This window comes from Vicia villosa, linkage group LG6 (genome assembly GCF_029867415.1).
Source record: "Vicia villosa cultivar HV-30 ecotype Madison, WI linkage group LG6, Vvil1.0, whole genome shotgun sequence".
NCBI lineage: Eukaryota > Viridiplantae > Streptophyta > Magnoliopsida > Fabales > Fabaceae > Vicia > Vicia villosa.
The window spans coordinates 26,334,705-26,360,476 of record NC_081185.1 but is presented as its reverse complement, the minus strand read 5'-3'; the positions used below and the strand labels follow the sequence as shown (position 1 = coordinate 26,360,476).

Sequence of the window (25,772 nt, the reverse complement as noted above, 5' to 3'; positions counted from 1 at the left end):
AATATATGTCTAAATTGTATAAAATAATACTTGAATATTTATTATAAGAGAAAAAATAATATAATATGATGAAAAAGGTTGATTATATTAATGTAAAATATTTAAAAGAGAATGATTGAATAAAATAGAGATAAAATTTAGTGAAGTGAGAAAAATCAATATGCTATTTTAGAGTAAAATAATATAAATATTAATGAGTAGCGGTCTTTTTAGGGCTGGGCTAAAAAGATCCTAAAAAATATGGGTTCTAATTTTAAGGCCCAAGTTCTGTGATTTTTTGGGCCTGGCAGGCCGACCCATATGGACTAGTCAATATTGACTGCTCTACCTTATTACCTATATGACATGAATAACAAAGTGTTATTTTGTGTTTGGATTTTGAATTTAATATTGACTGCTCTACCTTATTACCTATATGACATGAATAACAAAGTGTTATTTTGTGTTTGGATTTTGAATTTAATATTGACATTTTCTTATTATTGGTACATATGCAAAACTTTTAACTTGGAGAGACTTTTAGCTGTTTACCTCATTGTCATCACATGTTTCACCAACCTTGCATAGATCTGTGGCTCTTAAGACATGGTTGTTGCCCATTATGCAGTAGGGATATGTAATTTTGTAGATCAAAATTGAAAAGAGTTTTTTTTTTTTAATTTTGTTTGAGGTAATTTAATTCTAGGACTTACTTACAGTTAGAATATAACTATTGAGAGGTAATGCAGTAAATGTTGTATATGAATATTATGATCATATGGATATTATGATCATATGAATATACGACTACTTTTTGGCTTGTCCCATTCTTCTTTGTTCTGATAATCTATTTTATCTTTGGTTTTCTAAACAAAGAACATGAAACAATTTATTGTGGGGATTTTGTATATTGAGATATGTAATTATTGAGAAAGTTACTTGTGTTGCGAGTATTGTGGGGTATTGATTATTGTGATAGTAAATGTACAATATTATATTTTTTTACACGTTATTAATAATTTGCGGGAGTTTTTAACCTCCGAAAACAAAACCATGTTGGTTCAGATTTTAACATGTCATGCCACGTGGGCAAAAGTTAACATTTTTCACAAAATTTAACGGAAAGGACTAATTAGACTAACAGAACAATTTTTAAGGTATTAAAATGTAATATTTATTAGATAAGGGACTAAAGTGAAAATTGAAATTAAGTTAAAATACTTTACCACTAATTAAGTCAAAAATATAACATAAATATTAGGATGTCTTGCCGACATAACTTAAATTCCGTTTACACTAAGTAAATTGATTAATCTATTAATTATTCTCATAAATATTTAATTCATAATAAAATATATTAAATAAAATTCATGCGATGCAAATGAATAATATAAATTAAAAATAACAATATTTTATTAAATAAATTATTAATTTTTTAAATTTTTATAAAATTAGAAAGTAATTGTAATCTCTAACCCTCTCTTATTATTATATTAATTATAAGTACTCATAATCTTTTTTATATATTATAAAAATCAATAAATTTAATAGATATGAATTAGAAACAATTTAAAGTTCGTGTGTAATATCAAATACGATATTTATGAAGTGTATAATTGGTAATATTTAATATGAGTTTATTATTGGTAGTAAATCAAAATACTTTTTTATATGAGTAAATGAATTATAATTGATATTAATTTTCATTATTAACTCAAAATAAAATTATTTATAATATCAAAATGATATTAATTAGAGAAATGCTAACGAGTGCTTCAGGGGCACTTGTTAAGAGTTTAAAACGGAAAGCAATACTTATATTTAATGTTTTAAAAATGGAAATAACTGACTTTTTTAAATAATAACAAATTTGTTTTATTAAAATTATTTGTATTCAATGTATTAGATATTGAAATAAGTCATTTATTTAAGGAATTTTTTTTTATATGGAATGCTTAAAGAGTATCCTGGGATACTCGTTAGCATGACCCTATTAATTATACTAATTACATATATGATTAAATAATTTTAAAGTAACCATTTAAATTGGTATTAACGCCAGTTATGTAAAGTTAATGTAATAAGGAGTAGTAAATTAAAATTGGTATCAAATTAGTTGTACTAATGTGTAATACAATTATATAAATTTAATGTAGTCACTTGATATTCTAGTTTTTTAAATAATAAAGTTTTAAGTTATATTAGTAATAATATTTTCTAAAATTTGTTAAGAATTTGTAGAAATATATGTAAAAATAATGTTTTAATAAATTATAGAATAAAAAAGAGTAATAATAACCCATATATTTAATTACTTAAAAAATATAAAATTTCAAATAATTATAGTCAAATGTACTTTAAAAAGATAATATTTATACATGTTTCATTTTCGGATACAAATCTTCTACTAGCTGTTTGTGTCAGGTTGCTCAATCAGCACTAATATGGTGTGCATTGACTTGACGCGTTATGGTTTTTCAAAAATCTTTTTTCACCCGGCACCGCAGCGCCAACAAATTCAAATGATCGCATCATGTGTATTTGATGGCTTTCAAAAGCGAGTCACTTTGTGCAAACTTACTTGAAACCGGGATGCCCCATACCACCTACATCGCTGGAATGGACACTTCATCATACCGTAGATGCCGAGACGTGGCCAAATGTTTTTGTTAATAGGATGCACGAATTCGAAAGATTGAACAACACCAAAAAAGAATCAAATAAGGAAAAGTCTAAATTGGAACCCCCAATAGATTTAGCCGACGACAGTTCGTTTGATGTATTTTCTCGTTTCAAAGTGTAATATCTGCACTCTTTAACATTGCGATATAATCAATTTTTGCCAATTATAACATCGCACTCTTTATTTTTGTCAATTATAATCAATTTTCCTTCTATTGCTACTGCTATCTAATGTTCTGTTAAAAAAACTATAGATGTATCCACGGAAGGCTCTAATTTTGAAAATTATGGGTTTTTTCCGTAGGTACATCTACGGAAACAAAATATCTAAGATCCTTCTATGGATATACCTACGGAATATTCTGCGACAAAGAATGTGTAGTCCATATTCACCTAGGTCTTCTATAAATTTGGGGTTTCTAATGTTGTATTTCACACAAACACAAAAATATCTCAATAGAGTACAACATCCGTTGGCATGTCGCAAGTGTCTCCTACTTCGACGGCAGAACACCTGGGCGGACGATCAAAGTGCAAGAATACACCTCGCTCGAAGATATCATCGACGAAATCTAATACCGCCTACCTTACGGTGACAAACGGAAGGTTGTGAAGCTTGAGCATCGGTCACCTTCATTTGACAAGCGGATGTTTTGGTGATGTGGCGAACATATGAAGGTTTCGAAGAGAAAATTCCACCCGAGTTCGTAGCAACGGTCCTAAGAACGGTCGAGCAAATCTTAGAGATGTGCAAGCGCCAACCGGGCTATTGATATGTAATATTTAATTTTCTGTTGGAATTATTGATGTAATGTCAATTTTAATCAATGAATGTTGCTTTTTTCGTTACAAATGTTGTTTTTCTGGTTTACTGGTTATGAGTTTATTTCGTATATGTACCTACATAGTGTTCTGTATGTGCATCTACGAATTTTTTTTACATAAATGTTAAAAAAAGTACTTTTGAATAAGAGGGACAATTTTAAAAGCACACATGTGAATAAGAGATCCAAAGAATGGTGTTAGAGTTTCTTTTAAAATTGTGTGCGGTAATCAAATAAAAGTACATATATTATATAAACCTTTTAAAAAGTGAAAATTGTCAAATGTAAAAATCCATTCTCTTGTTGGAACTTTAAAACTTAATTTGAAAAAGATTCCAACACTAATGCATTTTAAAATACATTTTTAAACAAAATTCATCCTCTAGCTCATTATTTCAGCAACTAACTTTCTATCATATTTCCCCCATTTGTTGTGTATTTGAAAATACGTTTTTAAACACCTTACTAAAACACGTTTTGTAATTTTTTTTATTGTTAAATTCTCTTTCCAAATGTGAAAACAAAACTGAACTATTACATAAATATTGTATTACTACTCTATACACTAAGATGTTGATAAGGTGACAAATTTTGTGGTGGGAGTAGCATGTCTCTTTTCCTATATAGACCTCAAAATCCACATACTCCCAAGTTTGTTACTAACCATATCATATCAATGTTTCCCTTGTTGAACTACTCTCTTCTTTTCTTGATATTCATTCTTACCTACAAACTTATTTTTAAAACCAGAAACAAATTCAGAAACCTTCCACCAGGTCCAACCTCTCTCCCCATAATTGGCAACCTCCACCTCCTAAAACCTCCACTCCACCGCACTTTCCAACGTATTTCACAAAAATACGGCAACATCTTTTCCCTAAGGTTCGGTTCCCGCCTCGTAGTCGTCGTTTCATCAAACTCCGCATTCCAAGAATGTTTCACCAAAAACGATCTCGCCTTAGCCAACAGGCCACATTCTCTCGCCGGAGAACACATCTTCTACAACTGCACCACCATTGGAACATGCTGTAGTGTATGGATAAAACAGAGATTAATATAGAGGAAATGGTACTGTAAAACTGCTATTAAAATCAATGCAACAGTACAACTTTAAATGAGAAATATGGCTAAGCCATTTGCAGTAACAGTATAGAGGAATATAATGAAAGATAGAAAAGCATAGAAGCTTGGAGAGAGAAGAGAGTCAGGTTTTCCACCACTAAATTCCTGCTCATCATTGCCAATGATTGATCTATTTAACAAAGTGCTCAGTGTATTTTCTGTTAGGAATCTTGGGCCTCATTCCACGTCTTGGCTCCTCACAATAGGGATCAATTGCCATCTGTCCTTTCTCATCATGTGACTTATTGGCTGCAGTGACTCTTTTGTCCCTCTCATTCATAACATTACCCTCCCCATTAAAACTAACCTTGTCCTCAAGGTTACAATTTGGGTAATTGTTGGAAAATTCCTGCCAGTTTTCCCATGTTGCTTCAGAGGTAGATAAACCATACCATTTCACCAAAACTTGTGAAACTTCCTTACCATTTATCAATAATTTCCTAGATTGTAGGATGTCTTCTGGTTGTAGGATAGGTCCTGTTTCAGTGGTCAATAGAGGTAAGGGCATGTATTGAATCGAGTGATCTCCCTTGCATGCTTTCAAATTGACAATGTGGAACACAGGATGAATCTTAGCCGAAGGCGACAACAACAATTTATAAGCCACAGAGCCGACTTTCTGGATAACAGGAAAAGGACCAAAGTACCTAAGTCCCAATTTTTGATTCTGATGCAAGGCTATGGAGTGTTGTCTATAGGGCTGAAGCTTGACCAACACCATATCACCCACTTGAAATTCTGCAAATCTTCTTTTGGAATCAGCATACTTCTTCATTATCTGCTGAGCACGATGCAGATTGGTTTTAACAAGCTGTAAGGTTTGATCTCTTTCTGTTAACAAGGCTTGTAGGGAGGGCGGTACAGCAACAGCAGAGTCATACTTAATGAGAATCGGAGGGTCTCTGTAAACTCGGTTTTTTTTTTTACGAACTGACTCCTTGCTTTCTTTTTTTTGCAAGAGTCGCCACCGACTTTTATTTTATCCAAAAAAGGAAAGGCATAAAAGAACAGGAAAGACCTTTTGACAGATTTTGGGTTCGGGGGGTTGGTTATACAAAGGGAAGGTTTTAAGCACCCTTTGTATCCATGGTTATCCATGGGCTCTTAGTTTTGCTTAGATCACTTTTGCTCTTGTTTGATTTTTAAAATAAGCTCGGCAAGACATTAAGCCTTGTGCCTACATACCTCCTCAGTGCAATGGAGAAGTCAGAGCTAATGTAGTTCCGCTTAAAAGGGAAACGGTTTAAAAAAAAACGAATAAACACTTTATCATCGTCGGAGAGAAATACTCGGCCATTGATCTTGAGCATGAGAACAAATGAGTTTTTTGCATCGCTAATGAAAGAAGGGCTCCAACTCGGATAAAATCAACGAGTATGCCACTAGCTCTCTCACGCAGAAAAGATCTCATTATATCAATCAATTTCAAAATCGTGGGGTATCGCAACTCACTACAACAATTAATCGTGTCTAAACTTTTGCAGAAAAGCCACTAAGGGCAAAAGACATTTTTAAGAAAGGTTTTAAAAAGAGGTTTTACAAACATAAGAAGATTTTGGAAAAAGGGAGAAGATTTTGAAAATTTAAGAAGTGGGAGGAGATGAAGAGGCTATCCTAGTGCTTAAAATAAAAGTTTAAGGAGAGAATGATCTGACCAAAATAAGAAACCAACAGTTGACCGACGCATTACCACTTGGGGATCCAGATGAACTTATTATCTTTAGCACCACTTTGCATTAAGCACATTAAAATTTTGATGAAAATCAGGCAGAGTAACGGCTGTTTTCGGGTAAAATCCTTATCTCAATGCCTTGGAATTAACCATCAAGGACTTTCAAGGAAATACCTGCATACGCAAACAGACAACAATCCAATTCCAGACAGAACAACCACAGAGTAATAACAGAATAAGGGTCCAGAGGCACTAAGTCCATAAGTCCGAATCTCCAAAATGCTAGGGATAGTAACCAGTAGTCCAAGAGAGAACCTTAAGCGTTTTTTTAGCTTTTTTGTTGTTTATTAGTGTTTTAGCATAAAAGTAAAGTATGGTCCAAGTGGACAAAAAGAAAATAGCGGAAACATAAACATAGCGTCCAAATGGACAAAGAGAAAATAGCGGAATATAAACGTCCAAATGGACAAAGAGAAAATAGCGGAAACATAAATAATATGTCCAAGTGGACAAAGAAAAATAGCAGAAATATAAATAATACGTCCAAATGGACAAAGAAAAAATAGCAGAAATATAAATAATATGTCCAAATGGACAAAGAAAAAATAGCAGAAATATAAATAATATGTCCAAATGGACAAAGAAAAAAAATAGCAAAAATATAAATAATATGTCCAAATGGACAAAGAAAAAAAATGACAGAAACATAAATAATATGTCCAAATGGACAAAGAAAAAATGACAGAAACATAAATAATATGTCCAAATGGACAAAGAAAAAATAACAGAAACATAAATAATATGTCCAAATGGACAAAGAAAAAATAACAGAAACATAAATAATATGTCCAAATGGACAAAGAGAAAATAACAGAAACATAAATAATATGAATGATAAAATAAAGTATAAAGCAAGAAATATAAAGAACAATATATTAAAATGCGGAATTTAAAGTTAATTGTTAGTATGTTAGCACGTGAATCATCTTGAAGCTAGTCAAGTATATTCACGATGTTAGTGAAGATCGATGGTGAGTGAATGATGATCTCGGATTTAAAGTTAATGAAAATTTATCAGAAGCTTGATAGAATCATAGCGACTACACGATAAATTTCAAAAGTCTTAAATCAACTGCATACAATCTCTGCCATATTTGATCTTTTATTCCAATTCGGGACAAAGGAAAAAGATAAGAAACAATATCAAATAATATACAAAAATAAATATAAAACAAATTAAACTTAACTCATTCTTTTTGTGATTTTTTTTGGAATTTGATTTTAAGTTAATTAACAAGCTAATTAAACAAATAATTAAACTTAACAAAAAAAATAAATCTAGTTATGTATAAAATTAGTATATGATATATAAACCTAATTTAACAAAATAAAATATTTTTTTTTGAATTTTTTGATAGGTTAGAAATAATTAAAAAAAGCAAATATATATATAATTACTAATTAATTAAGCAAAATAAATTAACTATGAATAAAAATAAAATATTTTTATGTCAAATATTAGATTATAAAAATATAAACCAAAATCTAAAAGGAAAATATTTTTGGAGTTTTTTGATTGGTTTAAAATAATTAAAAAGCAATATTTACATAATTACTAATTAATTAAGCAAGATAAATTAATTATGGAAAGAAATAAAATATTTTTATGTTAAAAATTAAATAAACATTTTATCAACTTAAAACTAAAATTAAAACATTTTTTTTTGAGAAATTGAAAATATGCATAAATATGGAGTTTTTAATTCATGAACTCCTAACACTACTACATATTAAAAATTACATTGTACTTACTCTATGATGTCCCAAGAGTGGAATAGAGTGATTGAAATTGATTGAAAGTGGCTATTTGAATGAGCCTTGATTTTTACAAGTTTATTGAAACTTTTGGAAAATATAAAACTTATGCTATTGCTTTGGTGTTTGTTGTTGTGCTCTCCTCTTGTTTCTCCCTTTTTTTTTCTCCTCTTGAATGAAGAAAATGAAGTTCTATTTATAGGCAAAGAGTTTGATCTTGGAAGCCTTGCAAGTGGAAATTGTCATGATTGATTTTGTGGAAAAAATATGATAATGGAATATTTTCAATGAGTGTATTTCTTAACCATGGTTAAAACACTCAAGTATTATTCTCTTCAATCTTGCAATAATATATTTAAGCATCTTGAATTGGTCTTGATTGGCAACCATAAGCATCTTTGATAATATCTTTGAATTATCTCACTTTAATTAAACTTTAAATGAATAAAATTTAATTAAAATGAAATAAAAATGTCATGAATCATGGATGGGTCGTGGATGCCCTTTAAACATATGAGAATCAAGATTGAATCACAAAAGAATTGGCCTTTTTGAAAAAAAAATCAAATTTTGGTCATTACTTGTTTCATGCATTTTTCCAAAAAAGGTCAACTTCATCAAGGCATATCTCCCTCAATTTTGATCCTATGAAAGTGTTCTTTAACTTTTTGGAAAGCCCAAGATGTCCTCTACAAGCCACTTTGGAAGCGTTTTTGCATTTGGAGAAGTTATCTTGATGATATGGGCTTTGACAAAAAACTGCTTTTTGTTGACTTTGAAAATGACCTGTAATGTTTTGGCTTATATCTCTTAGGCGGAAGCATTTATTGACCTTGGTCCCAACATCAAAGTTGTAGAGAATTGAATTTCCTTGAGAATGAGCTTTGGTTGGAATTTTTCTGATAAATTATGAGAGAGTTATGGTCGGTCAAAGTTCAGTTGACTTTTAGGTAAAAAACTCTAATTTTGCAATTTTGAGTTTTGTCGATTTCTGAACTTTTCTTGATGAATTATGATCAACCATTGATCACATGATGAATCTTTTGACAAAATATGGATGTTGACCAAAAATTGCATTTTTGACTGTCTGTTGACTTTTTGGTCAAACTGGTCGTCTGTTGACTGTTTGAGCTGTTGACTGTGCGTCCGAGCGAATCGAAGTTTGAAAATTTGTCTGGTGGTACTTTGAGACGTATGTAGATCCATGAAATCCATTTGAGGTCTCAAAAACTCGTTCTCCTGAAAAAAATAAAAAAACCTAGTTAGGGACTGTTTGTGTAGGAGACAGTTAGGCGTACCTGATTTTTGTGCAGTGTTGAGTCTCCGTTGACCACGTGATTATCAGAAGACTTCTAGAACAAAATCTTGGAAATTTGAAGTGCGAAAAATTGATTTGACTGATGGTACAAACACGGAGAATTGCGCTGATAGCGGGTTTGACTGGTAACTAGCTGTCCGGGTATTAACGTAACAGTTAAAGTGAAAATTCAACAGTTAAAGTTAATTTTTTCTTTTTTTTGTTTTTGTTGTGTTAATGGTGAAAAATTTATTTACCTGAGCTGTTAGAAAAACACAAACATAATAAATAAATAAAATATACTGTACGCGAACGAAAATACCGATAATAACCTTGAAAAAAAATATTTAATGCACAGAAAAATAAATATTTAACACACATAATATTATCTTGATAATTAAACTACCGTACGACAGATAGTACAACATTTAATACTAACAGTACAAATATTACATAATATAATGAACAGTACGACAAATAAAATAAACGGTACACTATTTGAAAGCGACAAATACAACAAACTTTAAAAATGACGATTAATAATCCATGCTATGAACAACAGAAAATAGATGATCGGAAGTGTAACCATCGCAGGTCCGCATTTTTCAGGACTATACAGACAGAAGAAGGACATGATCACCGTAAAAATAGTGATGACTATAAGAAAAAGTGTATCCATCCACTTTGCCATTTTTGTCGAGGAAGAAGAGAAAATAATTATGAGATAGAAGTTTGAGAAATTTGGGAGATGAGTGAAATTTGATGTGAGAATTTATGGAAAAAATGAGGAGTATTTATAGAGTGAAAAGAGAGAGATAGAGACGTTGGGAGTGGAGTGTACCGTTTGAATAGTAGTAGGATTTGAAAAAAAAGTATGGTAGGTTTTGAAAAGAAAAAGGGTATAGAATAAAGCTAGGATTTGATTTTGAAAAAAAAGATTTGAAAAGAAAGAAAGAGATTTTGAAAAAAATAATATAGTATAAAAATAAAAATTAGTGGGAAATAAAACCAATAATAATTTAATTGTTACCAGTATAATCTGAAACCCGGACTCCGCGCCTGCAAATTTTAATTCTGCACGAACTGCGTCAGCATTATTTATCTGAAAATAAATCTCAAATAAACAGTGTATGAAGTGATAAACAGTATTTGGCGTTTATGAAAGGATAAATTTAACAGCGAACCAAAATACTGTATAAAAAAATTCTAAAAATTGAGTATTCATAAAATCAGGATATTTATGAAATAAAAATCCAAGATTGTATAAAAATCCAAATTTTTAGACAGAAGTCTGTTGACTTCTTTTTTTGAAAAAAGAACGAGGGCGAATTTTGGGGTATAACAATAATGATCATAACACTTAGAAAATGATGGGATCTCAGAGGTCAAAAATTGGGGTGCAACAGATGCCCCTATTTAAGTTTCTTCTATCCGGAGACACGATGATTGTAAATCTTCGTTTTAACGTGATGGAAGAGACTTAAATATATAAAAAAAACACAATTTTTGAACCTGAGATGCAATGTAATGCTTATGATTATGAATTCACATGATTTCTACGAGATGGAAACAGGACACCAATGGGGAGAAGTAAACAGACTCCGCTAGGGAAAAGGTATACGTCATCTAGGAATAGAATCAGACTTCACACAAGAAAGAAACAGTTGACAAAAGCTTTCAAGATAAAACATGATTGAACTTTGAGAAGAGAATATCTGAGGCATACATGAATGTGGCTACATAAAATGAATATCAAGGTAAAACATGATTGGACAACATCAAATGACAATCAAGGTAAAACATGATTGGGCAACATCGAATGACAATCAAGGTAAAACATGATTGGGTAATCATCAACGGACAATCAAGGTAAAACATGATCACAGGTCCATCAAGGTAAAACATGATTGGATGTCATTAAGGATAATCAAGGTAAAACATGATTGGATAATCATCAAATGACAATCAAGGTAAAACATGATTGAAAAATACCAAATGACAATCAAGGTAAAACATGATTAGAGAATACCAAGTGACAATCAAGGTAAAACATGATTAGAGAATACCAAGTGACAATCAAGGTAAAACATGATTAGAGAACACCAAGGTCAATCAAGGTAAAACATGATTTGAACTTTAAGAAGAAAATATCAAAAGCGTTTTAAGATAAACCATGAATGAAGCAGCATCAAACGACAATCAAGATAAAACATGATTGAACTCAGAGATATTCAAGAGTGACTTTGAATGAGGTAATAACACTTTACTGGGAATTGGGACATCCATAGAAGCTTTGAATAAAAAGTGACAAAGTTCTGAAAAATTGTCAGAACAAACAAGACATATCATGAAGAATATCAGATAGATACAGACAAAACGAATCAAAAGGATAAATTTGTTTTGGGTAGGTGCCAAGTAAGTTGGACTTTGATCTCAAGGTAAGATGTTGACAACAACAGGACCTTAGAAGAATGTAAATGAGCATGATTTTGTTTTTATGCATGATGTTAAAGTTATCTATGCATGATGAATGCTCAATGCAATGTAGTTATTCATGACGACTGGAATTGACTCTTTTGTGAGGCAAGATTGGAGCTTTGATTCCTCAACACGGGAATTCTAAAAAATCCGCTTGGAAAGAAGATGCTTGAACAAACTTCTGGTCACACTGATAATTGTATCAAACAAATGATCCTTTGAGAAGGACTGATAAATTGTGCTTGGGGATGAACTGATCACGGATTCAACTCTTAAAATGAATGTTGGGAAGACTTGCCATAGTATACATCTTGGCGAGGATATTCTGATCAACAAATCTTGATTAAACATATGAACAACAGGATCTTGAAGGAACGTGCCCCTGATAGAATCACTGATCATGTTTCTCGACTGTTTGAACTTCCTAGAAGATGAGTGCTTACTTGCAAATAAAATGTTCATTCAAGAATGGTAATTTTAATGCAATGCTCAAAACATATTTTTGAAATCAAAGTCACTTTGTAAAGAAAATGGAATCACTGTTCAAAACATAAAGGTTAAAACAATCAACGTGAAAGATAAATCAAAGATATGGTATCAACATAAATGATTGGTAAATCTCTTGGGAGTCAGCTTACGCAACCTTGTTGTAGTATGCTTTCAAACAAACCTTGCTTCAATTAGGGCTTTTGAAGGTTGTAACGTGGTCAGGTTCACGGTTTAAAAAACAAAAGATATAAGGCTCAATTTTTTTGTAACCCACCCCATCTTCGTGATGATCTTCATTCCTAAACCCAGTTAATTCAAAATATGCATTCAGGTTCCAAGAGACTTCTGGAATTTTACCTGTTGTAATGATGATAGTTCACAAGCCAAGAAAACTTAGTGATGACAGTCACTTTTTCCTTTTGATAGTCACAACATTTTGTGGTTCAAGAATTTATTGACTTATCTCTTCTTTTTTCCTTCTTTTGATATCCCTAACTTTTGCCTGAACTGTTTATTTTGAACTTACAGTCAGCGGGATGCCTTAATTTTTGCCTAAGTCATTTTTTGATTTTGACTTAGCAGGATTTTCTTTTATTTTCTTTTTTTGATACCTTTTTTTTAAAGATAGTGACTACCTTGCTTAATGATTATAACGAACCATCATCGAATTTTGCTTGGCGTTTCCAACATTTCTTTGATGTATGCGGAGGAAAGCTTGTGATTAAAACACTTGTTGAAAGGTGTATTGAATGATTCTCTTAAAATAGAATGCACAACCAAATTAACTGGGAACTACCCTGCCCCGGGTTAAAATGTGGGTTATTTCGTATAGAAAGAAACACCAACTTCTAGGCTCAAAGGGGTTGACGAGGGATTAACTTCCTTATTTCTCCAGTGTTTGGGAAGTGAAACAATGCCTGTACATCGTCAACAAAGTTTTATTTGAAAGCATACAGTTCAACAACCTGGGTATTTCGTTGTCATCATCCTCCCTCCAATCTTTGCATAAAACACAAGTTTGATAGAGAAACCAAAATAGATTTTTTTTTTTTGTAAAAGAAGCATAAACATAGACATAGTAGATGAAAATGAATTCAAATATATGATGCTCATTTCATTAAAATTAACATTCAGGAATGAAAAAAGTTTTAAAAGCAAACAATACAACTGAGGAAATGCAAACAGTAGGGAAACATCTTTCTAAATCATGGCCTGCTGCCCCTTGATGGAAAGGACAATGAAAATCAGACCTAAAACCTTATGGAAGAGGATTTCGAGGAGGAAGAATCAACTTGATGGTAGATAGATAACTTTAAAGATGGAGACAGACAAGGATAAGTTTCATGGATAACCTGAATGTATGTATGCAAATGATGCAATTGTTGTTTTTTTTTTTTTTTGAGTTTCAAAGAACTTAAGATATTAATTTGCAAACATTCAAGCATTGGATTAAAGCATTAATCAAGTTATCATCAAAATCAATCATCCATTTTGGTGGATTAGAGTTTTCACCCCATCAACACCCAAGATCCATTGAGTTTGATGAAACTTACGATGTTTACAAAAAAGACCTCTAAGTTCATTGAAAATCAAAGGAAAAGATTTTTATGAATGTATGAATGCATGAATGCCACATATACAGAAATGGTAACACAAACATGGTGCACATAAGATAGGTTCAAAAGTTCAACGTCACGAGCATGAGGTCAAAGAACCAAACATGGGATAGTACTAGGGGTTAATCACCTGCACAACATGTTCTACTGATACGTCAGAGTCCACATTCTTCTTTCGGATATTACCGGCTTGCACAACTGAACTTGTGAGCTAGCAATATTCTCAAGAAAAACTCGTCTGAGTGTGGTTCTCCGCATGACAACTAATCCAAGTCTTTACCTGAATAGTTTCTGCACCACAACCTAATAAGGCCAGGATGGGTTGGGGTTCTACGGCCAACTCAGCTTCTACAGTTCAATGAAAGCAATAATGTCTTTGCAACTGAACTTGCTAAACATATACTACCAACAAGGAACCTCCACTGAGCGGAAGGATTCTCACGTACGCCTGTACATGACTATACCCTCCACCTAATTCTTATGTGTACTTAATCCGGGTTAGGATTTGTCCATAATGTATCTCAAGTGACAGAACCACACATATATCCAGAATAGCAAAAAATAAAAAAATAAACAAGTATAAGCAAATATTAAAGTGATCAAAAACTCTAAGGTAACCCCTCTTTAAAAAAGATTTTTCAAGTCCCCAGCAGAGTCGCCAGTTCTGTAAACTCGGTTTTTTTTTTACGAACTGACTCCTTGCTTTCTTTTTTTTTTGATTTATTTTTTTTTTGCAAGAGTCGCCACCGACTTTTATTTTATCCAAAAAAGGAAAGGCATAAAAGAACAGGAAAGACCTTTTGACAGATTTTGGGTTCGGGGGGTTGGTTATACAAAGGGAAGGTTTTAAGCACCCTTTGTATCCATGGTTATCCATGGGCTCTTAGTTTTGCTTAGATCACTTTTGCTCTTGTTTGATTTTTAAAATAAGCTCGGCAAGACATTAAGCCTTGTGCCTACATACCTCCTCAGTGCAATGGAGAAGTCAGAGCTAATGTAGTTCCGCTTAAAAGGGAAAACGGTTTAAAAAAAAACGAATAAACACTTTATCATCGTCGGAGAGAAATACTCGGCCATTGATCTTGAGCATGAGAACAAATGAGTTTTTTGCATCGCTAATGAAAGAAGGGCTCCAACTCGGATAAAATCAACGAGTATGCCACTAGCTCTCTCACGCAGAAAAGATCTCATTATATCAATCAATTTCAAAATCGTGGGGTATCGCAACTCACTACAACAATTAATCGTGTCTAAACTTTTGCAGAAAAGCCACTAAGGGCAAAAGACATTTTTAAGAAAGGTTTTAAAAAGAGGTTTTACAAACATAAGAAGATTTTGGAAAAAGGGAGAAGATTTTGAAAATTTAAGAAGTGGGAGGAGATGAAGAGGCTATCCTAGTGCTTAAAATAAAAGTTTAAGGAGAGAATGATCTGACCAAAATAAGAAACCAACAGTTGACCGACGCATTACCACTTGGGGATCCAGATGAACTTATTATCTTTAGCACCACTTTGCATTAAGCACATTAAAATTTTGATGAAAATCAGGCAGAGTAACGGCTGTTTTCGGGTAAAATCCTTATCTCAATGCCTTGGAATTAACCATCAAGGACTTTCAAGGAAATACCTGCATACGCAAACAGACAACAATCCAATTCCAGACAGAACAACCACAGAGTAATAACAGAATAAGGGTCCAGAGGCACTAAGTCCATAAGTCCGAATCTCCAAAATGCTAGGGATAGTAACCAGTAGTCCAAGAGAGAACCTTAAGCGTTTTTTTAGCTTTTTTGTTGTTTATTAGTGTTTTAGCATAAAAGTAAAGTATGGTCCAAGTGGACAAAAAGAAAATAGCGGAAACATAAACATAGCGTCCAAATGGACAAAGAGAAAATAGCGGAATATAAACGTCCAAATGGACAAAGAGAAAATAGCGGAAACATAAATAATATGTCCAAGTGGACAAAGAAAAATAGCAGAAATATAAATAATACGTCCAAATGGACAAAGAAAAAATAGCAGAAATATAAATAATATGTCCAAATGGACAAAGAAAAAATAGCAGAAATATAAATAATATGTCCAAATGGACAAAGAAAAAAAATAGCAGAAATATAAATAATATGTCCAAATGGACAAAGAAAAAAAATGACAGAAACATAAATAATATGTCCAAATGGACAAAGAAAAAATGACAGAAACATAAATAATATGTCCAAATGGACAAAGAAAAAATAACAGAAACATAAATAATATGTCCAAATGGACAAAGAAAAAATAACAGAAACATAAATAATATGTCCAAATGGACAAAGAGAAAATAACAGAAACATAAATAATATGAATGATAAAATAAAGTATAAAGCAAGAAATATAAAGAACAATATATTAAAATGCGGAATTTAAAGTTAATTGTTAGTATGTTAGCACGTGAATCATCTTGAAGCTAGTCAAGTATATTCACGATGTTAGTGAAGATCGATGGTGAGTGAATGATGATCTCGGATTTAAAGTTAATGAAAATTTATCAGAAGCTTGATAGAATCATAGCGACTACACGATAAATTTCAAAAGTCTTAAATCAACTGCATACAATCTCTGCCATATTTGATCTTTTATTCCAATTCGGGACAAAGGAAAAAGATAAGAAACAATATCAAATAATATACAAAAATAAATATAAAACAAATTAAACTTAACTCATTCTTTTTGTGATTTTTTTTGGAATTTGATTTTAAGTTAATTAACAAGCTAATTAAACAAATAATTAAACTTAACAAAAAAAATAAATCTAGTTATGTATAAAATTAGTATATGATATATAAACCTAATTTAACAAAATAAAATATTTTTTTTTGAATTTTTTGATAGGTTAGAAATAATTAAAAAAAGCAAATATATATATAATTACTAATTAATTAAGCAAAATAAATTAACTATGAATAAAAATAAAATATTTTTATGTCAAATATTAGATTATAAAAATATAAACCAAAATCTAAAAGGAAAATATTTTTGGAGTTTTTTGATTGGTTTAAAATAATTAAAAAGCAATATTTACATAATTACTAATTAATTAAGCAAGATAAATTAATTATGGAAAGAAATAAAATATTTTTATGTTAAAAATTAAATAAACATTTTATCAACTTAAAACTAAAATTAAAACATTTTTTTTTTGAGAAATTGAAAATATGCATAAATATGGAGTTTTTAATTCATGAACTCCTAACACTACTACATATTAAAAATTACATTGTACTTACTCTATGATGTCCCAAGAGTGGAATAGAGTGATTGAAATTGATTGAAAGTGGCTATTTGAATGAGCCTTGATTTTTACAAGTTTATTGAAACTTTTGGAAAATATAAAACTTATGCTATTGCTTTGGTGTTTGTTGTTGTGCTCTCCTCTTGTTTCTCCCTTTTTTTTTTCTCCTCTTGAATGAAGAAAATGAAGTTCTATTTATAGGCAAAGAGTTTGATCTTGGAAGCCTTGCAAGTGGAAATTGTCATGATTGATTTTGTGGAAAAAATATGATAATGGAATATTTTCAATGAGTGTATTTCTTAACCATGGTTAAAACACTCAAGTATTATTCTCTTCAATCTTGCAATAATATATTTAAGCATCTTGAATTGGTCTTGATTGGCAACCATAAGCATCTTTGATAATATCTTTGAATTATCTCACTTTAATTAAACTTTAAATGAATAAAATTTAATTAAAATGAAATAAAAATGTCATGAATCATGGATGGGTCGTGGATGCCCTTTAAACATATGAGAATCAAGATTGAATCACAAAAGAATTGGCCTTTTTGAAAAAAAATCAAATTTTGGTCATTACTTGTTTCATGCATTTTTCCAAAAAAGGTCAACTTCATCAAGGCATATCTCCCTCAATTTTGATCCTATGAAAGTGTTCTTTAACTTTTTGGAAAGCCCAAGATGTCCTCTACAAGCCACTTTGGAAGCGTTTTTGCATTTGGAGAAGTTATCTTGATGATATGGGCTTTGACAAAAAACTGCTTTTTGTTGACTTTGAAAATGACCTGTAATGTTTTGGCTTATATCTCTTAGGCGGAAGCATTTATTGACCTTGGTCCCAACATCAAAGTTGTAGAGAATTGAATTTCCTTGAGAATGAGCTTTGGTTGGAATTTTTCTGATAAATTATGAGAGAGTTATGGTCGGTCAAAGTTCAGTTGACTTTTAGGTAAAAAACTCTAATTTTGCAATTTTGAGTTTTGTCGATTTCTGAACTTTTCTTGATGAATTATGATCAACCATTGATCACATGATGAATCTTTTGACAAAATATGGATGTTGACCAAAAATTGCATTTTTGACTGTCTGTTGACTTTTTGGTCAAACTGGTCGTCTGTTGACTGTTTGAGCTGTTGACTGTGCGTCCGAGCGAATCGAAGTTTGAAAATTTGTCTGGTGGTACTTTGAGACGTATGTAGATCCATGAAATCCATTTGAGGTCTCAAAAACTCGTTCTCCTGAAAAAAATAAAAAAACCTAGTTAGGGACTGTTTGTGTAGGAGACAGTTAGGCGTACCTGATTTTTGTGCAGTGTTGAGTCTCCGTTGACCACGTGATTATCAGAAGACTTCTAGAACAAAATCTTGGAAATTTGAAGTGCGAAAAATTGATTTGACTGATGGTACAAACACGGAGAATTGCGCTGATAGCGGGTTTGACTGGTAACTAGCTGTCCGGGTATTAACGTAACAGTTAAAGTGAAAATTCAACAGTTAAAGTTAATTTTTTCTTTTTTTTGTTTTTGTTGTGTTAATGGTGAAAAATTTATTTACCTGAGCTGTTAGAAAAACACAAACATAATAAATAAATAAAATATACTGTACGCGAACGAAAATACCGATAATAACCTTGAAAAAAAATATTTAATGCACAGAAAAATAAATATTTAACACACATAATATTATCTTGATAATTAAACTACCGTACGACAGATAGTACAACATTTAATACTAACAGTACAAATATTACATAATATAATGAACAGTACGACAAATAAAATAAACGGTACACTATTTGAAAGCGACAAATACAACAAACTTTAAAAATGACGATTAATAATCCATGCTATGAACAACAGAAAATAGATGATCGGAAGTGTAACCATCGCAGGTCCGCATTTTTCAGGACTATACAGACAGAAGAAGGACATGATCACCGTAAAAATAGTGATGACTATAAGAAAAAGTGTATCCATCCACTTTGCCATTTTTGTCGAGGAAGAAGAGAAAATAATTATGAGATAGAAGTTTGAGAAATTTGGGAGATGAGTGAAATTTGATGTGAGAATTTATGGAAAAAATGAGGAGTATTTATAGAGTGAAAAGAGAGAGATAGAGACGTTGGGAGTGGAGTGTACCGTTTGAATAGTAGTAGGATTTGAAAAAAAAGTATGGTAGGTTTTGAAAAGAAAAAGGGTATAGAATAAAGCTAGGATTTGATTTTGAAAAAAAAGATTTGAAAAGAAAGAAAGAGATTTTGAAAAAAATAATATAGTATAAAAATAAAAATTAGTGGGAAATAAAACCAATAATAATTTAATTGTTACCAGTATAATCTGAAACCCGGACTCCGCGCCTGCAAATTTTAATTCTGCACGAACTGCGTCAGCATTATTTATCTGAAAATAAATCTCAAATAAACAGTGTATGAAGTGATAAACAGTATTTGGCGTTTATGAAAGGATAAATTTAACAGCGAACCAAAATACTGTATAAAAAAATTCTAAAAATTGAGTATTCATAAAATCAGGATATTTATGAAATAAAAATCCAAGATTGTATAAAAATCCAAATTTTTAGACAGAAGTCTGTTGACTTCTTTTTTTGAAAAAAGAACGAGGGCGAATTTTGGGGTATAACAATAATGATCATAACACTTAGAAAATGATGGGATCTCAGAGGTCAAAAATTGGGGTGCAACAGTCTCTACCATACACAACCTTAAATGGATTCATACCAATGCTGCATTGATAGGCAGTGTTGTACCAATATTCCGCCCAAACAAGTAACTTTGACCACTTTTGAGGAGATTGACCCACAAAACAGCGCAAATACATCTCGACACACTTGTTGACAGCTTCTGTTTGTCCGTCCGATTGTGGGTGGTACGCCGAACTCATGGCTAAAGTGGTACCACTTAATTTAAAAAGATGTTTCCAAAAAGAGCTGGTGAACACCTTATCCCGATCCGACACAATGCTCTTGGGAAAGCCATGTAGCTTAACTACATTATGCAGAAATGCTTCAGCCACCTTCAAACTAGTAAAGTCAGCTTTCAAAGGAGTGAAATGACCATACTTCGAAAGTCGATCAACAACCACCATGATGACAGTGAATCCATTAGAAGCCGGAAGACCGATAATGAAATCCATGGAAATATCATCCCAAATCTGCAAGGGAATGGATAATGGTTGTAATAACCCAGCAGGCGCAGCACTAGAAGACTTAGCTTGTTGACACACCAAGCATTGCGACACGAATAGTCTCACATCACGAGAGAGAGATGACCATGTGAACTGCGACGCAATTCTAGCCTTGGTACGGGCAATACCAGCATGTCCCCCTAACAAGGAAGAATGAAACTCTTGTAAAATTGATTGAATAATGTGAGGCATCTGAGGCACTACAATCTTGTTGTTCCAGTATAAAATATCATGTTTGACTTGGTACAAAGGATCAGCACAAGTACCCTGTAAACATTGAAGTTTCACTTGAGCTAAAGAATTGTCAGAGTTGACAGCAGCAGTAATGGTGCTCAAAAGTGAATTGATAGGACTTGAGGTCGCCATAAAGAAAGAACGAGAAAGTGCATCAGCTGCCACATTATCCTTACCTGGCTTATATTCGATAGTAAAGTCGAATCCCAAGAATTTATGTAACCATTTCTGCTGTTCCGGGGTTTGAATGGTCTGATCAGTCAAAGCCTTGAGACTTTGTTGGTCAGTGCGAATGATGAATTTGTGGCCCAAAATATAGTGTCGAAACTTTGCCATGGCTTCGGTCACTGCGTATAATTCTCTCACATATGCCGACTTATGTTGCATAGAAGTACTGAGCTTCTTAGAAAAATAGGCAATGGGGTGCTTGTCCTGACTCAAAATAGCCCCAATACCCGTACCAGATGCATCAGTTTCCAAAATAAAAGGTTTTGAAAAATCCGGTAGTGCTAAAACTGGTGCGACAGTGATTGCATTTTGAAGAGCTAAAAAGGCATCAGTAGCTATAGGACTCCACTCAAAGGAATCCTTTTTGAGCAGTGCTGTCAACGGTGTCGCTATTGAAGCATAGTTGCGGATGAACCTTCTATAATAGCCGGATAAGCCTAAAAAACCCCGGAGTTGTTTAAGATTTTGTGGAACCGGCCAGTCAAGGACAGCCTTAACTTTATCCTTATCCATGTGCACACCCTCATGAGAAATAGTATGGCCCAAATAATCCACCTCTGTGAAGCCAAAGCAACATTTAGACCTCTTGGCAAACAGGGTGTGATCACGCAAAAGCTGTAATACTTCAGTCAAGTGAGTCAAATGAGTTAACCATGTAGGGCTGTATACTAGGATATCATCAAAGAAAACTAATACCGATTTTCGTAATTGAGCGTGAAATACATGATTCATGAGACTTTGGAACGATGCTGGTGCGTTTGAGAGTCCAAACGGCATAACTAACCACTCATAGAGTCCTTGGTGAGTTCGGAACGCCGTTTTTTGGGCGATCTTCCGGTTTGACTAAAATCTGGTGGTAACCGGAGCGCAGATCAAGCTTAGAGAAATAGGAAGCACCGTATAATTCGTCTAGTAATTCGTCGACTGTAGGGATGGGGAAGCTGTCTTTAACAGTGATGGAATTTAAAGCCCGATAGTCAGTACAAAATCGCCAAGACCCATCTTTCTTTTTCACAAGTAACACAGGGGAGGAAAAAGGGCTAATGCTGGGTTGTATAATACCCTGAGCTAACATATCAGTGACCATGGTTTCAATTTGAGCTTTTTGACTATGAGGATAACGATAGGGCCTTACTTTCACAGGATTACTACCTTCCATCAATGTAATAGCATGGTCCTGGAACCTAGCAGGTGGCAAGGATTTTGGTTCCTCAAAGACATCCGCAAATTGGTGTAAAATAGCAGCTATATCAGTAGGTAAAATTGTTGGCAAGGCATTATCATGAGGTACAACCTTATCAAACTGAAGAGTAAAAGCAGTTTCAATAGCATCAGTATGGTGGAAACGTTTTATATGATGGAATTGGGCCTGAGTAGGACCCTTAGGTTGCTCCCCAAAAAGAGTCACAAAACTGTCCTTGACATAGAATTTTAATGACAGCGCATTATAATCTGCTATATGTGGTCCAATGGTTTTTAACCAAGGGACACCCAACACTAAATCAGCACCAGAAATAGGTAATAAGTAGGTAGGGATGTGTAATGTGTTACCCTGAATAGTCACTGGCAAGTCTGCAATGTAGCCCATAGTAGTCAAAGAATTTCCGTTTCCAACCATCACTTGAAATTGCGCGGTAGATTGAATCGGTAATTGGAGAGTGTGAGCAATTCGAGGTTGGAGAAAATTATCAGAGCTTCCACTATCCAATAACACTGTCACTGCAATGCCCTGAATTTGCCCTTTGAATCTCATGGTGCCCATCCCAGCAGAACCATTCAATGCATTCAAAGACAAATGATGCTCTAAAGTTGTCGTAGGAGGTGGTTCCGGTTCAAATGTAGCTACTGTTGAAGTTGGTGGTTCCGATTCCTCGTCTTCCAGTTGGAATAAGAAATAGTGGCGATTGGGACATTTATGGTTAAGAGAAAATCGTTCATCACAGTAGTAACACAACCCTTTTTCACGGCGGAGTTGCATTTCGGCACGGGTGATGTGTTTGATAGGGTGGTCTTTTGTGGTTAGGTTGGTGGGTTTGGGGGTAGGCAATAACGGTGGTGGTGGAGAATTTCTGGTTGTATTTGTGGAGGAAGGAAAATGGTAGGATTTGGTAGCTGGAATATAGGGAGGTTTACTTTGTGCCGGTGGTGAATATTTGTCTTCAAATAGCCTAGCTAACGCGTAAGCGCGCGACAGAGATAACGGCATCTGGGCGATGACATCCCGTTTGATATCGGTTTTCAACCCACTGATGAAGCAATCAAGTGTGGCTTCAGGACTCAATCCTTCAGATCTGTTGGCTAACATGGCGAATGCAGAATAGTACTCGGCAACAGTGGTTTGTTGGGTCAATTTGAAAAGGTTGGGCCTGGCTGCTTCATACGGGGATGGCCCAAATTCCAATTCTAAGGCCTTAGTGAACAAGGCCCAAGACTGAAAAGGCTGGTTGCGAGATATCATTTGAAACCACGGGACAACGTGCTTTTCCATATGAACGGCGGTGATAGTAAGACGGTGATTGTCCGGCGTATCATAATAATCAAAAAATTGCTCTGCCTTAAAGATCCAATTCATCACGTCAGAACCATCAAATCGAGGGAAATCCAGTTTAATGTGACGGACCTGAGATGGTGTATGCGGCGGCGGTGGATGGTGTGAGCTACCGCTGATGGAAATCTGGTTTTCATGGAGGTTGCTAAGTTGGTTTTCTAACCTCTCAAAACGGGCCAGATCTAAGTGACGGTGTTGAGAATATTCGGTATGCCGCCGGTCGGAATCGTCCAAAAGCCTTTGCAGTGCCTTGCTGATTTCGGAAATGGAGCTTTCCATGGTTTTCATACGAGTGTTTTCAGCCATAGGGAGGACAATGAAAGCACCAAATGTAGTGTATGGATAAAACAGAGATTAATATAGAGGAAATGGTACTGTAAAACTGCTATTAAAATCAATGCAACAGTACAACTTTAAATGAGAAATATGGCTAAGCCATTTGCAGTAACAGTATAGAGGAATATAATGAAAGATAGAAAAGCATAGAAGCTTGGAGAGAGAAGAGAGTCAGGTTTTCCACCACTAAATTCCTGCTCATCATTGCCAATGATTGATCTATTTAACAAAGTGCTCAGTGTATTTTCTGTTAGGAATCTTGGGCCTCATTCCACGTCTTGGCTCCTCACAATAGGGATCAATTGCCATCTGTCCTTTCTCATCATGTGACTTATTGGCTGCAGTGACTCTTTTGTCCCTCTCATTCATAACACATGCTCCTATAGTGAACACTGGCAGAATCTCCGCCGTATCAGTACTCAAGATCTTCTTTCGACACAGCGAGTATTTTCCTTTGGTTCAATCCGAAGAGATGAAACTAATAGGTTGATACATAAATTGGCCAAGGACTACTCGTGTATGAAATTTGAACAAGTGGAACTAAGTTATATGCTTCATAACATAATGTACAACCACTTGATGAGAATGATCTTTGGAAAGAGATACTACGGCGAAGAAACTGACGCGAAGGATGCGAAGGAAGCTAAGGAATTTAGGGAGACTGTTGCGGAGTTGCTAAAATTTGCAGGGGTTACAAACAAGGCAGATTACTTACCATTTTTAAGGTGGTTTGATTATCAAAACTTGGAAAAGAAGTTACAGAATATCAGCAACAAATTTGACGCAATCTTGAATTCACTCATTCATGAGAGCCGTGGTAAGATGCAGAAAGAGAATACCATGATAGATCATCTCCTCAAACTTCAAGAATCACAGTCTGAGTATTACACCGATGAGATCATCAAAGGGCTTGTTTTGGTAAGGATTATTAATGCTATTATTATTATTATCTATGAAGCACGGACACACAGAGACACCAGACGCAACACAGACACCTGACATGCCTTATATATAAATGTAAACTATTTCATATTGATTATTTGCATGTTCTATAGTCTATGCTCTTTGCAGGAACAAACACTTCGACGGTAACATTAGAGTGGACAATGTCTAACTTATTAAACCATCCAGAGGTGTTACAAAAAGCAAAAGATGAAATAGATACTCATATAGGACAAGATCGTTTGATGAATGAGACGACCTTCCAAAGCTTCTTTACCTTAAGAAGGTTGTTTTAGAGACACTTCGGTTGTATCCTCCAGCTCCATTGCTAATTCCACACATGTCTTCAGATGACATTACTATTGCAGGATTCAACGTTCCGCGAGATAGTATTCTGCTTATTAATGCTTGGGCCATACAAAGGGATCCATTGGTGTGGAATGAAGCGACATGTTTTAAACCTGAGAGGTTTGATAGAGATGGAGAAGAGAAAAAGTTAGTTGTTTTTGGATTTGGAAGAAGGTCTTGTCCAGGAGAGGTTATGGCTTTGCATAATGTTAGTTTTACTTTGGGGTTATTGATTCAATGCTTTGAATGGAAACGAGTGAGTGAGGAAAAAATTGATATGAGTGATCGAAATTTGTTCACCTCGACAAGGTTGATTCCATTGATGTCCATGTGCAAAGCTCGTCCAGTTATCAGTAAGATTAGTTTAAGTAATTGAAGATAAGATTGTGAAACTTGTGTGTGAAGATATATTGAAGTTATTGGTTGGTTGTAGTTTTTCTGTTATCATTGCTATATTGTGATTTCTTTTAATTCTCTTTCTATCTATTTTTAGATTTGTTTAGTTCTCTACTTCTCTTTTTATCAATTTTGTGATTTGTTTTAGTTTTCTTTATATCAATCCCTTCCAAACCGATATCAACTATTGTTTTCAGTCATGGTAGCAGCAATTCTCAAATGTGCAGAGTATGTGAGGGTTTCTCTCACTGTTAGAGTTTCCAAGAAATGGTCCTCGTGACCAAGGTAATATGTA

At 33.5% G+C, this 25,772-nt stretch overlaps 1 pseudogene; it reads left to right on the top strand.

Moving 5' to 3' along the window:
* Nucleotides 1-24,169: 24,169 nt before the first annotated feature.
* On the top strand, nt 24,170-25,527 carry LOC131609039 (isoflavone 2'-hydroxylase-like; annotated as a pseudogene).
* Nucleotides 25,528-25,772: the final 245 nt, after the last annotated feature.